This window comes from Rousettus aegyptiacus, unplaced genomic scaffold (assembly GCF_014176215.1).
Source record: "Rousettus aegyptiacus isolate mRouAeg1 unplaced genomic scaffold, mRouAeg1.p scaffold_m13_p_2, whole genome shotgun sequence".
Lineage (NCBI taxonomy): Eukaryota > Metazoa > Chordata > Mammalia > Chiroptera > Pteropodidae > Rousettus > Rousettus aegyptiacus.
This window is the reverse complement of record NW_023416295.1, coordinates 102936379-102952137: the sequence shown is the minus strand read 5'-3', so window position 1 is coordinate 102952137 and position 15759 is coordinate 102936379. Positions and strand designations below refer to the sequence as shown.

The 15759-nt window shown below is 37.8% G+C and overlaps 1 protein-coding gene across 4 annotated transcripts in view; it reads right to left on the bottom strand.

The window, feature by feature from the left end:
• The window catches only part of KITLG (KIT ligand), an 83112-nt gene that overhangs the window by 61743 nt on the left and 5610 nt on the right, over window positions 1-15759 (bottom strand). The gene's annotated exons all lie outside the window — the stretch shown is intronic.

Below are 15759 nucleotides of genomic sequence, written 5' to 3'. Positions count from 1 at the left end.
TCTTGGTGTAGTACCTGACAATTAGCACACACAGATGTCCACTACACTTAGCACTGGCATCTCTTCAACCATACCTAGAACAAGCATCCCCAGTAACGCCATTTCCAGTTTGGAAGTATGAAGGTTCAAGCCAAAAATCAGGACACCATTCTCGATTTTTTCTATTCTCCTATTTCCCCATCCATTCTATATCTGTCAAGTCCTATCAGTTCTGAAAGCAAAATAAATCTTGAAACATTCACTTCTGTCCATCTTGTCGATACTAAGCTCCCTCACTCCTGCCTGGAAGACTGCAAGGACCCTCTAAAGAGCCTCTGCCTTTATGCTTCTACTGATACTAACAGTGTGGTCTTCTGGGAATATAAAAATCACTGCCTGTGTAAAATTCTGAAAGCCTTTCCAATACATCTACAATGAAGTGTGAACTCCTGACCACGGCCTACAAGACAGAAAAGTATGTAACACAGGCCTGCCCATCTCCGTGCTGATAGCTTGGCATGCCCTCTCCCCGCACCGTACTCCAACCACTCTGGCCTCCTGTCCATCCCTGAAGCATCTGAAATGCATTCCTGCCTTAAGCCCTTTGCACTTGATACTAACAAGCTTCTTCTTTCTTGGGCTCTGCAAAAGGCAAACCCTTCTCTTGATTCAGTATTCGGATCAAATATCACTTTCTCAAAGAAATTTTCACAGGTAATCTAAGTAGCTTCAACACTCATATCTCAGTTTTATTTCAACTGAAGCAATTTTCAGCAGAAATTTTCAGAATTACCTTGACAGCCCAATTAGTTTACTCTTCGATCATCTGTCCCTTCTGACAAAAATGTAAGCGATGTAAGGATGAGGATTATATTACTCTTGTTCATCATTCTTATCTCTAGCAGCTAAACTGCTCTTAACTCCTAGTACATGCTCTTTCGCATCTGTGAATTGCGTTACAAACTGCTACTAAAATACCCACAAAAATGCTCTTACAATCAAATTCCTTTTTACACAGTATAGACCATGGTAATAGCAAGTTCTAAATTGTTTGAAAAGAGAATAAACTCAGTTACATGAAATGGGGCACAGATGAAGTCTGGATAACACGTGATTCAATCCTCAGCAGATGGTGTCCATATTCCCACAATGGAATTGCAACATCACCCACCAGCTTTGCTTTTTATCTGTCTCCTGCACTTGAGTTTGAGCATCATAAGGCAGGTACTTTCAGTTCCTCACTATTTTGCCCATAATGGGTAGAGCAGCGCCAAGCACAGAGAAGCCTCTCAGAAATCTTTTATAAATGAATGAATGAAGGATAAACTTAAGAGTTTGGTCATCAGTTGGGGATAAACTACTGTCATACGTCTCACTCTTGGTTCTAATGACTGCTAAATCCTAACGGTGTAATAATGCAATATTCTCTTAATTATCCAAATGTGAGATTAGATAAATGCTTCTGTTTCAATTTTTAATCATTTTCTTTGTACCTTTAAATACCTCTCTAGCTCCATGAAAATGGAAAATTAGGATATAAAACCAGAGATAATCAGGGAGATCGTTTCATAAACTAACTATATAAATGTCTAACCAATGGACTGTATACTTGAAACTAATAATAAAATTAAATTAAATAAAAAGAAAGACTATAAACTCCAGGAAGAATAGGAACAATATAACTGTTTTTGCTCACTATTGTATCTCAAGCATCTAGGCAGTAGCTTGCTTGTACTAAATGCTCTATAAACAATTAATGAATAAACAACCAGTGGAAAATACCTCTCCTAGCAGAAGCAGCCAAAGTGCGATAATAAGCCAAAACACTGCCCCAAATATACCTTTCTTAAGGAACTAGGTAATGTGGAGTTACTTTACTTTGTTGACTCTACAAGAGCATATTTAAAAAATAATAATAATGTAATACTTTCCTACAAGTACGCACAATGGAAGTCTCTGAGAAGTCTACAAGTCTGTAGTTTAGAATTCAGTATAATATGCAACCATACATTTCTGTCTCCAATGAGCTCTAATCCAGCAAACTTTCTAAAGCAGCCATTCATAAAAAAATTACTCACGCTGTTTCAGCACTGAACCGTATACAAGGAATAATATTTCACTTGAAAGCAAACATGTTCAGAAGTGATGACATAGATTAAGCTTTTAAATGCTAATCTTATCTCTTCCCAAAGCACTGGTTGACTCTTATCTATCTGTCATCCCTACCACAGAAGGTGAAAAAAAAAAAATACTCATAGAACTAAATCCTTTATGTCATCTGCACTGTTCATTGTTTGAATAAAAAATAAAAACAGCTACCCTCTCTTCTGGATAATACAGGCATAGTATTGCTGCTCCCCTCTCACATGACTTGTTTTCTTTTATTCCAGTTTTCCATGGATATCATGGAGTTTTGCTTAGCATTCTCTATAATACCACTACATAGGAGGAAACTCCAAAATCAGTAGAGAAAGGAAGAAGCACAACAACAAAATGGAGAAGACATTTTACAATGAGGATATGAGTACTGGAATCACACTTTTTATTATTATTATTATTTTTAGAGGTGATGAGTTAATCTTCAAAGTAAATGTAAACTATTTTGTGTTTTGAAATTCTTCCTCAAAAATGACTCAGAAAGATTATCAATTATGTTTCCTAGTTTAAAAATAAAAAAAAGAATATGAAAATATGTATCTTAAACCAGGGGTCCCAACCACCAAGCCACAGACTGGTACTAGTCCATGGAGGCCTGTTAGGAACCAGGCCACACAGCAGGAGGTGAGCTTCATCTGTATTTGCAGCCGCTCCCCAGCACTAGCATCACCGCCTCAGCTCCACCTCAGATCGTCAGGCATTAGATTGTCATAAAAGCACTGGTTCCTGGAGCCAAAAAGGTTGAGGACTACTGCTAAACCCTCAAGTCCTTACTCTAAATAATGCTGAAGGAAAAAACAAAAAGGAACTTTCTTCTTGGAGCAGAAAAGAGGGCTGAATAGGTAACCATCTTGTGACAATTCTTTCTGCGTCTTTTCAAACCAGCTGCTTTACTGAGGAATCAAATGATGATGGAGAAATAAATGTAAACAGGGAGACCACTTGGATAGCAAAGAGATTCTCTCACCATATAGGAGAGAACAGGGATAGACTTCCTCAGGAAATGAAGAGAGGACCCTGTGAGCAGTGTATCCAGCTAAATGAAATTTAAAAGATATGTCTCAGCTGCTGTATGAATTAAGTGCCCAATCTGCACAAACCATTTTACACATCTACTGCATTGCTTAATCTTTGTATGTTATCTCCTGTTCTCATTTATGGTACATTTTAGAGTTTTTGTTTGCAAATTGAGGCAGGAGATAAGACTTTGATATCTGTGAAATTCTTTTAAAACTTGTAATGTGGTATGGGTTCCAAAAAAATTAATCTTTCTGTTCTACAACCAAACCAAGAATATTACCTAATTTAAAAATAATAATAATAATAATAAAGTAAACTAAGCCATAAGGTTGTTAAACTTTAAAAATGTCAGAACTTGGAAAGCTTGGCAACAAGAGTATCCCCCAAATGAATTGTTTTTAGGATATAAAATCTCTGTAATGTGACTTTAGAGCACTGTATTGTAAAATAGCACTATTATTGCTTTGGTAGCTTCTAATTTCAGATGAAATTTGTGAATTCTAAACACAAGTGAAATATGAAAACATCATTTCTTATTAATCTTCTTCCAACTTTCTCTACCACACTTAATATATCTTTGATCTTAAGTACCAAAACATCATTTTTGCCACATTTCTTAACCACATCTGTCTTAAATCTATAAATGCCATCCAGATGGGACCAACTAAAACTTTTCTGTCGTATCTGTCTGTCATCACTTTCTAAATACATATTTTATACACATCAGTACCCAAAACTTCACAACATGCTGTCCTTTTCAATTGTACTGCCTAACTATTAACCCATACAAACTGTGGAAAGAAAATATGAAGGGAGGCATCTTAAAGGTGGGAGAGCTGGAGAAGAAGAATCCATGTACTATATTTATAACTGTCTCATTCATTATTATATAGCAAAAAAAATCATCTTAAAAGGAGGATGATCCTAGCACTAGTACCAAGCAAAGGATTAGGTGGGGCACACAGGTCAGGTTTAAGGCTGACTGGTTGTAAAATGCTGAGCAACTTCCTCAATCTCTCTAAGCCCACTTTCTTCTTTCATAAAATGGAATAATGGCACTGCCACCCTCATAGGTGGAGAAAATTAGGAGAAATAAAGTGTGTAATACATGTAGCTCAGGACTTGGTACACTGAATGGGCATCAGAACCAGCATTTTCTTGGGTGGTAGTGGGGGCAACGAGACCATGCAACCAGTAGCTGTCACAGCTTCCTGTAATAGCTGCAGCAGCTTTACAGACAGCAGTGGACTTAACTGGGTTCTACATGACAGTGTTCTGGAGGCTCTGCCTATTCCTCCAGCCCTCCCAGTGGTTTTATAAGCCATCAAATACATTTCGATATACCTCATTCTGCTTAAACTAGCTAAAGTGGATTGCATTTTCTGCAACTAAACCTTCAGCAATACTAGGAAAAAAGAATCCAAGTCACTAAGCATTTATTCCTCATAAAAGTTAGTCTAAACTTTCAAAATGCAAATTGTAAAATAAGGACCATGTTAAATATTTTTAAGAGCAATTTTTAATCGGCAATCCATAGAAATCTCAATGCCATTCTACTCCTGAAGCACAGAAAAGCATTTCCCTTTCACATACCCAGGACGTGTTTCTCTGCATTATCTAACACCTGAAACACAGTAAAATGCCAAGGTCATCGCGTATGAAAGAGAAGATGTTTAGAATAGAAGAAGGTCAGCAAAGTAAGACACAGATTCAAGTTCTGGTTCTGTCACATGCTGAAACCGTGAACAAATTATGGAACTTCTCTGAGCCTCTTGTGGAATAATATTTCTTTGGATTTTTGAAAAGATGAAATAAGACAATGTTATATAAGGCACCCACAACAGGAATGGCACATTACAGGTCATGACATGACTTGCTAATGCTACAGTTATTATTTTATCGTCATTACTAATCCTTTCAATATTAACTTCAGAATTAAAAGCTATACGAACAACAAATGTCACAATCCCGTAGATTAAAGATCGGCACGGGAAGGTGATAAAAAGAGGTTGTGAAACTGGCCCCTGAGCTTGGATTGGGTCGGATCCCCCAAAGCAGGCAGGCTCACCTCCACCTGGTGCAAAAGGGAGGCCAAACTGTTTGGGTAATGGGTGAATGTTGACCTCAACTGCAGAGTTTCAAAAGTCAACTTTAGCTTTAGTAATAAATCCAAAACAGCTTGAGAAAACACAGTGTGTTTAACTCGTGCCCAGAGGAGCAGTATTGAGTGGGGGGTCGGGAGGCAGTGATTCTTGAATCAGGCTGCCCAAGGTTTTATCTTTGCTCTGCCGCTGACTAACCTTGTGGCCTCTGGCAAGTTATTTCATCTTCCTGTGCTTTAGTTTCCTCACCTATAACATGTCCATAATAAGAGAACCCACCTCACAGCCTCATTGAGGACTTAACAGAGTTATGTATGTTAAGGCTCTTGGTGTAGTACCTGACAATTAGCACACACAGATGTCCACTACACTTAGCACTGGCGTCTTTTCAACCATACCTAGAACAAGCATCCCCAGTAATGCCATTTCCAGTCTGGACGTATGAAGGTTCAAGCCAAAAATCAGGACACCATTCTCGATTTTTTCTATTCCCCTATTTCCCCATCCATTCTATATCTGTCAAGTCCTATCAGTTCTAAAAGCAAAATAAATCTTGAAACATTCACTTCTGTCCATCTTGTCGATACTAAGCTCCCTCACTCCTGCCTGGAAGACTGCAAGGACCCTCTAAAGAGCCTCTGCCTTTATGCTTCTACTGATACTAACAGTGTGGTCTTCTGGGAATATAAAAATCACTGCCTGTGTAAAATTCTGAAAGCCTTTATATCTACAATGAAGTGTGAACTCCTGAGCACGGCCTACAACACATTATGTAACTTAAACTTGCCCACCTCCATGGTCATTCTTTTTTTGATGTTTGGTGTTTTCCAGAAATATGAACCTTTCAGTTCTACACTCAAAACCAAGAAGCTCACCCCTTTTTTTAAAAAACTAATAAAACAGGCCAAACTACAAGGTTGCATAACTATAAAATAATGTCATAACTTTGAAAACTTAGCATCGAAAGAATTTTATAAATTTTTAAATGACTTCTGTAAAAAACACAATCTTCATATAATGTTACTTTAGACCATGTGTTATAAAGCAGTAGTATTATTGCCTTGGGTCACTAACGTGGTGGCTTCAAATCACAAGTGAAAATATGAAAACATTATTTCTTTTTAATCCTCGAACTTTCTTCCACCACATTTAAATATAGCTTTCATCTTAAGTACCAAAACTTCATTTTGGATACATTTCTTAACCACATCTGTCTTAAATCTATAAATGCCATCCAGATTGGGCTGTAAAACTTCTCATATTGCTGTAACTGCCTTTTATCACTTTCTCTATACACATCAGTATCCAAAACTACGCAACATGCTGGCCTCGTTCATTGCACTGCCTAACTATTAACCCATAAAAACTGTGGAAAGAAAATATGAAAGGAAGCATCTTAAGGTGGGTGAGCTGGAGAGGTAGAACCCATGTACTACATATATCAAGAAAATCATCTTATATAGGCAAAAATTTTAAGAAAGGAAAATGACCTCATCACTAGTACCAAGCAAGGGAGTAGGGTAGGCACATGGGTCAGGTTTAAGGCTGACTAGTTGTAAAATGCTGAGCAACTTGCTCAACCTCTCTAAGCCCACCTTCCTCTTTTATAAAATGGAATAATGGCACGGCCACCCTCACAGGTGAAGAAAATTAGGGTAAGTAAAGCGTGTAATACTCTTAGCTCAAGACCTGGCACATCAAATGAGCACTTGAACCAGCACTTTCTTTATCATCATCGATAGTACTATGTCCTAAAATCTTTCTGGCTCATAAATCCTTTACACATCGTGTATTAGCAAGCACCAACCAGCACTTGCTATCCAACCACTGTGTTATTTCCTTAGAGATGGCCAGCAACTCACTCCACCCTCATTTTTTTTGAAGCCCCGGTCTCCACTCTTTTCTGCAACCCAAGCAGCTCATTTATCATTTCTCTCTCCAACAGAATTGTATTTGAACAGTGTGTATGTGGCGGCACTGTTGCACACACAGTTATATTTATTTCTTACTGACATCAATGCATAATAGTAAGGTTCTAAAGCTCCTCCTACCTTCCTAATCATTCTCCTTGCTGTCACCCCATGTATCAGCTGAGGTCAGTAGGCATAAAATTGCTGAGTACACAGATCCATGCTTAGAATGCTGATAAACGTTCAGAATGTTGATAGTAAAAGGTTCAGTCAAAAATACATCTGGCATGATTCATTAATGCATAATCTGGTTCAGAAAATCTTTACAAAGATTTTGGTGTGTGCCACCAGCTGGGGATGGCAAATGGGGCAATTTAGCCAGGTAAGCAAAAAGAAAATTTCAGTATGTTTTATGTATAGAATTTTTTTAATGCTATAGGAGCACAGGTAAGATCAGTAAACAGTGGGAATAGTGGGGAGGAAGCAGGGAAAACAGACATTAAGGAGGGCTTCCGAGAGGAAGAACCATCTTGGCTAGACAACTGGAGAGGCTGTTAGGGCTCTTGAGACTCAGGGCAGTGTGGTGGGTGTGTCACTGTACCACTGTTCATAGATAGGTGACATTGGAATGAAATTTACCATTCAGGGAGTGGTGGACATGAGCACCAACCAAATCACAGACAACTTTGTATAACTGTTGAGGGTTTGCACTTTATACAGCAGGCAATGCAGTCACTGGAGGATTTTAATCATGGTAGTTGCATGGTCAGATTCCTTTTTAACTCTAGATTGTATGCATTAGAGAGAATCTTTAAAATTACAGAATTTACTATTTGTTGTGTTGGATAAGGAAATAAACGTCCTCAAGGGGTCTAAAACCATATATCAACGCCACACAGATTAATCTAGAACATGTGTTGTCAGCAAGTTCTTCTTCAGACTTTCCTGCATCACCCCTCAACTTCCAGGGCACACATTTTCAGGGAAAGATGCAAACCCATCTTTGTAATCCAGCTCTTCTCCTCAGCAATTTATAAAAATAACACATGCCAGTGATTGTGTCCCATTCTCCTTTGGCGCCTTAAAAGAATGGACTTATTTTTTTTTCTTTTTCAATATGTAAAGGATATTATACTTCTTGGTTTTACCACCTTGGTTCAAGTTAGATCCCACTCTGAACTGAACTGAACTCAAAATTACTTCACATATTTCCAGGTTGGTAACTTAATTGTAGAGGTTTCAAGAGTCAAAGATTCAGTCAAGAAGCTTCTAGAAACAGACTTCGAATTATACAATGTCAGAAAACAGGAGCTGTTTTCTGTCTTTCACAAGTGCTTTGAATAAGTCAGCACTCCATCAAAAGGAACATAACAGTTTACTGTTCTGTCACAGAACGGAATGCTTGGTAATTTGGTGTCCGTCTTGATTGATATAAAACTTACTTGAAGATTAATCTAGATAGTCAAGTCTTTAAACTTTAAATGCAATCAACCACAAGAAAATAAAACCTGAATTCATAATGAAAGCAATCTGAAACTGTAGATCCTACACATTTAATTAAATTCAACACATGCTCCCCACCCTCAAACAAACAAAAAACTGTGAATGAGAAAATGAATTTTGCTTGACAGCAGCGAGGCATTTACCTAGGTTTTCTGGGTATCTAGTATGGTACTAACCCTTCTCATGTATTTATTGGCTCATTTAATCCTCAAAAACACCTAAGGAGTTGGATACTATTATAAACCTCATTTTACAAATGAGAAAATCAGAATGTTAAAAGAATTAAGTGACTTGAAGTCATCCAATTTGAAGAGGTGAGTCCAGATCTATGAGTCTGCAAAGCTATTAATACATACCATATATAAAGCAGTTTGTAGCTCATTTTGGAAGATATTAATAAACACGAAGCTTTCATATATTTAGAAAGTTTAAATTTATCATCACTCAAGGCTTAGAATAATACTATGACCTTAGGCCTTTAACTGGAACCACCCAATCTCTAGAGCACTGCTCTATCAATTACTTGTAAGGCAGCCAAGATGTGCTTCTGCATCCTTTGTTTCAAAGGGCAATGCTGACCTCGATTCAGACCCTTCACTAATCTCAGTTCATGGTTACACAACCCCATTTCCCATAATCACCCATAACCTCTCTGGACTTTTCAATGGCCACAAGTTTTAAATTATTACAACCATCACACAAATGCAACAGACTGACAAGTAGACAGCTTCATACTGATCCGTCTGCTGGCATAGTCCAGGCCAGTACCTAAAGATCAGAGATTCAATTTACTGAACATCAGTTCTGGGTCCGTTGGTTTTCATATATTATCTAATTTAATCTTTGTATTCTTCTGACTATGTCTATAACCCTCATTACCTTATTATACATATGAAAACACTGGGACCTAGAAAAAAAGTAAATAACATGCACATGGTCTTGGTGAATAACAGCTGGGGCTTCGGCTACATTCTAACTCCAAAGTCCAAGCTCCTTTGAGTGTCTATAGAGGCCAACAGGTCAAACACTTTACACAAATACAATTTAGGGCTTAACAGTATAGCTGGAAAACGTGTGTTAAAACTGAAAATATTACCATCTACTCTTCCTGAACACTGATCAAGAATACAAATTTGTCAATAATTTTATCAACAAACTTTAATAAAAACAAGAATTATTATGTAATCATAGTGACATTTATATCACAGGTTTTATTTGGAGTTTTCTATAGTGTGTATTATACTGAGCAAGTCAATAAACATCTCTTCACAATAAAAAAAGACAGAAATACTTTTTAATGACAGTACAAATCTGTGAGTGCCAATCACAAAGTAGGTATACAGCATATTATTTCGAGGTTAAAAATGTAAGGGAAGGAACAGGAAAAGGAGAGAGGGTGGGGGGGAGAAGGAAAAGGGAGGAGAAAGGAGGGAGAAAAGCTGGCAAGTTTTATTATCCCATTTTACAGGAGAGGAAATTCACTAAGAAAAGGTTAAGCAAAGTTAAATAATTTGCCTAAGATCTCTTGGCAAACTACGGTCAAGAGCCTGAGGTAAAACCTAGGTGCTTTTGATATAAAAGCCATGCTCTTTCCATTCTCCCTTGACAAGTGGCTATATGTCTGTGGATGCTAAAAAAGATTTCTCCCAGATAGGAAAAAGTAGGAATCACTCACCAACTCATGGGAAGGCCTCATGTTCGGCCCCCCCAGTTCCAGGTAAAGCTTAGAGTTTAGGAGTGCAGGCTCTGGTCCCGGATTGCCTGGTTCAGAAGCCAGCTCTACCACGTACTAGCTCTGTGACCTTGGGCACACGATAGAAAGAAGTAACTTTGCTCTAGGTAAACTATCTTGTGATTACAATTATACACATTTAGCTCTTTTTCAGTTTCTGTTATAGTAAGAAATGAAAACAAATTATTTAAGACTAAAGTGATTTTGAAGCCTCAGTTATTTGGATAAATTGCTTCAGCTTTCCCTTTCATTCTGACAGTGAAGACTTTGTGATTGAAGTCACTTTCATTAAGAAAGGAGTCATCGCTATTGACAAGTTTACCCTTTGCTTAATGCTAATGATAATAGTAACCGCTTATTTAGTATTTCTCGTGTGCCAAGCACTGGACTAAGAGCTTTTCTGAGGATTATTTCCTTTAGTCTTCATAACCACCTCTGAGAAAGGTACTATTGCTCTCCATGTTTGGCAAATGGGGAAACTGAGGCTCAGAGAATTTCGGGCTGAGCCAACAGAAGATGCTAGCTTTCATATGCATAAAGGGGTAATGAGGGTAATAGACATAGTCAGAAGACTACAAAGATTAAATTAGATAATATGAAAACCAAGTGACCCAGAATTGATGTTCAGGTTCATCACGTCTGTTGTGTTATCTCCTACACCTGCATTGAGATGATACCAGGACCTTTTAGCTAACACTTTCAATTCCACTAAACTGATAAGTTACAGAGTGATGCTGCTGACAAGGGCACTCCAATAGTTTTTTTGTTTGTTTAAAAAATCACAGCGTAAATACAGAAAATGCATTTTCACTATTCATGCAGTTGGAGACAAGGAATAGCAAAGCAAAAGTCATAACTTAAATACCTAGTAGTTTTAAATGCCAGACATGTAAACATAAAGACATCATTATTAAATCGTTTTATAATATGCTTATACTCAACATCATCATTGAAAACAGCATGAAAATAGGGTCAGGGCAAATTGATTAAAGTGATCCCTAAAGCATCTTTTTTCTCCAAGAAATTATTTTGAAACAATGTTAAAATATTTTAAAACCTGCCCTCTACCGACGAAAGTACCATTTTTATTCGAAAAACACCAAGGTTTTGGCAGTAATTCTTAATTCCATAGAGTAAAATGGCATTTTTTAGAGTTTATAAGGGGCCTCCTTCACAACGGTCATTTGACAACTAAGTACCCTGAGTAGGGAGAGGCTGGTGACCAGGCCCAGGCTCCCTGCTTGTGAATGTGACTTGTGTATGCTACTCTTCACAACCATTTATACTCCAGGATGGGCCTGAGAAACCTGGGTCAGAAGTAACCTGTCACTCCCAAGAAACTTAGCTCTGTCTGCCTCAGTCTTTCCTGTAGGACTAACTAAAACCACCATCTCTACACACACAAGTTAAAAAAGCAAACAAACAAACAAACAAAAACTCCAGCCATACAGATTATAGGTATATGTATGTATTCCTAAACATGGTGTATTCTAGTGAAGTGGTTAAGGGGAATCTAGATTTTACAACTCAACAGCCTTGGCTTAAAATCCAAGCTTCTCCATTTACTTGCACTTTTTTTTCCCCCTTTTAATCTTGGGCAAATTTTCCTAATCTCTCTGAACTTTAGGTTTCTTATTTGTTAAAAAAAAAATTATGTCGACAATAGTATCTACTTTATAATTTTTTTTTTTTTCCTAGAATCAAATGAGATATACCTGTGCAGTTTGTGGCATGGTGCCTCATCTGTGGTGAGTAATCAACAGATAGTATGAACATTAACTAGTCTTATTATTTCCTTATTCAATATGCTGCTCTTTTTCTTAGGCTGCTTGTCTTTTGGCCTATTTTGAATAGCTATTTCCTTTCACAGAAAGAAGAAAGGTAAAGGAGATAAAATTGCGGGAAAATTTGTTTAATTTGCTACTAAGAGTATTTATGAGTGTTAAAAAAGGTAGATAACATATAAATGTCAGTTAAGGTATTAATCTCAAAGGATTCTTTTAATTCATTTTTTCATGCAAGCCCTAGAGCCAAAGGCAGGAATTGCTAACAATGAATTTATTTCTTACGGCCTGTGTATCTGCTGTAATCTTTCATGATTCACTGTTTTAGCAGAGGAAGAAATCATTATTTACTAAATGCAAGTCACTGTGCCCTTAGTCGATGTTACTTCATCACCACATCAACACTATAAATAGGTAGTTATTTCTCCATCCATTTTAAAGACTGGGAAAGTAAAGTTCAGAGAGAAACACTTATTGAAGGTCACACTGCTAGTACATGGCAGAACCAATACTACATTTGATCTATAACTCAATCCAACGTTTTGTTTTCTCACATGGCCTCCAGTTTTGCTTAGTAAATGATATTGCATGTTCACTGAAAATAATGCTATGGGTGGTGAACAAAGCATCAACCAAACACATTTGTGTGTATAACAGACCCAGTACAGAAGTTAAAATTTGCCTTCTGTTCAAAAATAAATAAATAAATAATTTTAAAAGCTTCTAAAAAATCTATCAGCACCTAACAACCTAAATCAGGAATTTATTTCTTCCATAACATATTGAGTATCTAATATGAACCATTCTGCTAGGCAACTAGAATCATAAAATTTTTGTTGTCTAAATTCTATCACTGGCAACTGTTTTTAATATCTGAATTGCATTTGTTTTTGATTCAATGTTCTTATGTATCTTTGAGGTATGGAATAAGCCACACTAATGCACTGTGGCTGTGCCAGCTAAATCTTTTTGGGTGCTAATCTTGGCAATAAACACTTGGATTTGGCAGGGGAAAGACCTTATCTGAGTTTCCTCATTGCTGAAATGGGACTTAAAAAAACATCATACCTACCTCCCAGAAGAAAAGTTTTACGAATTAATTAATCTTGGAACTGTTTTCTACTGAGTGCCACTCTGGCACGATCTTATTATCAGGGTGATATGATTTTATAAAACAATGATGGAAGTTTTTTCAAACGGCTATACAGTTAAATGTCAGGTTTTGACACATACTTCAGTAAATTTCATTTCTTCAAGGTGAATTATTTATGTGTGACATTTGTACAGAAGTAGAATAAATGGCCAAATCAATTTGGTATTTAAAAGTCTATTGAATTGTTTCAACAATAAAAAGATTCGAGTTTCAAATGGGGACAAAAAATAAGTCCACTACTTTATAAGTACAGTAAAGATACAGAGAACTATGGCTATGGTACATTATAAACAAATGTACTAAAGTTTTAAAAATACTTTTCTGGGCAAGAATTAAGAAATTTTTTTTTTATGTTTATAATTTGTTGTAAAAACAGTGTACAAGACGTTATTTTGTAGTTCTGTGCTTTTCTACATAGAATCTCATCCGATATTAAAAACATTATTCTAATACCTCCCTACATGAATGTTTTCTAACTCCTTTATTATCCATGCATTTCGGTGCCCATTTTGGACCACCTGGAGGCAGAAAGCACCAGCCATGCCCCTGCGCTGTGACCATTTCTAACAAGCAGTAGAATGCCAAACATTAGAGTCAGTCCTCAGTCTAAAAGAAGACACATCAGACAGAGATCTCTGGGTAGGGCCGGCTGAATAGAGAAGCTTTCTAAAAGAGCCAGAGAGCTGAACTAAAGCAATCACAGAGGTTTTATTTAGTTGGTCATGAAAAAGGCAACTATTTCAGACTGTTTCAGAAGCGTTAAATTATAGGTTTACATAGAAACATAGTGATATGTGACTGCTGAGGTTTGTTTTGCAATCCTTAGGTTTTCTAGATCGCATTAGAAATCATTTTATATGAAACACCTCTACCCCTCCTCCTTCCCTCTCATCTAAAGTTCTGCAGTGAATATAAATTTTAAGTCATCCATATGGACAACACATGCCAGGCGGGGAGCAAGGCCTTTATAACACAACCTACTTTCTCTGCAACACTCTTCCTGGAAATCAAGGAATCTATGTGTTTTCACAAGGCAGTAGTCTAAAAGGACATTGAGAAAGAGGTTCCAAGTGCACAGTGGAAAACTCAGCACAAGGGGGGCCCTCACAATAGACTGCCATTATTAAATTGTAATTTTTAGAGGTGACCTGGCTTACTCAAACACGCACATTTAGGAGAAACTCGCCAATTATGAGATGCACTAAATAGAAAGGTCTTTGGCTTCAGAGATTTAATGTCAAGGTGAAAAAGAGGCAAAAGTTCCAAGCACCCACAGAGCTTTTGTTCCTATGAACTTCTGCTCCTGAAAGGGCAACAGAGTATGTGTAAACAAGACAAATGCAACATTCCCCCTGCTATGCTCTTTCCTCCCAGGTCTGCAGCAGGAGTCCATTATTCACTTGGGGTGCCCTTTCTGCAAAGGTGAAGGAGGCTGAGGTTTGCTTTTTCAAGTAAGTGCTGATGGTGGCTTTTGCTCTTGCTCTCGTCTTTTGCGCCCTTTTGCATGGTCGCCTTAGAGAGCAAAGGCATTCTTTGCAAGGCCACTGCCCAATTTTTGAGCTGCTGTCTGTGCGCCCAGAACACAGAAAAAACACCCTGTGTCCATTAAGAAAACATTCTAATCAGCAGCACTCAAAGCCCCAAGGCAACAGCTACACCTGTAAAGTCAAATGTTCAATTCCTGCATCCAGATAACCAAGAGATAGCTATACTGCTTTTTTGTCTAGATCATCACCTCAATTCTTAACTTCATTTTCATGAGTAGCTCACTACACTCTGCCTATGCTTAGAGGAAAACATCATTATAGTCACTGATACTGCTCTATTTTCTGAGGAATCCATGGTCTCTTGGCTGGAGGAGAGGTCCAGCTGGTCTTTGAATATTCCCATGTCAACAACAAGAAAAGGACTGTCATGACTTCTAACTTACTAAAGAAAACCTGCAGCTGGCTATTGGGCTTGCCCCAATTCTCAACTCATATCAGTTCTAGAGAGAAGCTAAGGAAAGGAGGTAAGTGAGACACGTTCCAGAGACAGTTATCGGACTTGTAAAAATCCAGAGCAAGATGGTACTGGACCTGCAAAAATCCTCCACAAAGTGCTTTCCACAGAAACTGTCTTTCCCTGAGGCAGAAGGGCTGCTCCCTCCTTATCCAGTCTCTGTCTCCAGCTACAGAACTCCCCCCCAACTATCTCCTGAGGATTAACTCTAGGGTGTGATCCAGAGATACTACTAAGATTCAGTGACTTGCCCAAGACTTGCCCAAGACTTGCCCAAAACTTGCCTAAGACTAAGACTCAGCGACTGGCACTGGAGACAGAGCCAAGTGCAGTACCCATTCCTCTGATTCTCCCCACTAATGCTCTTTCTACTACATGTTCAGATTCTCTCCATTGCCACTGCATGCACACATATTGG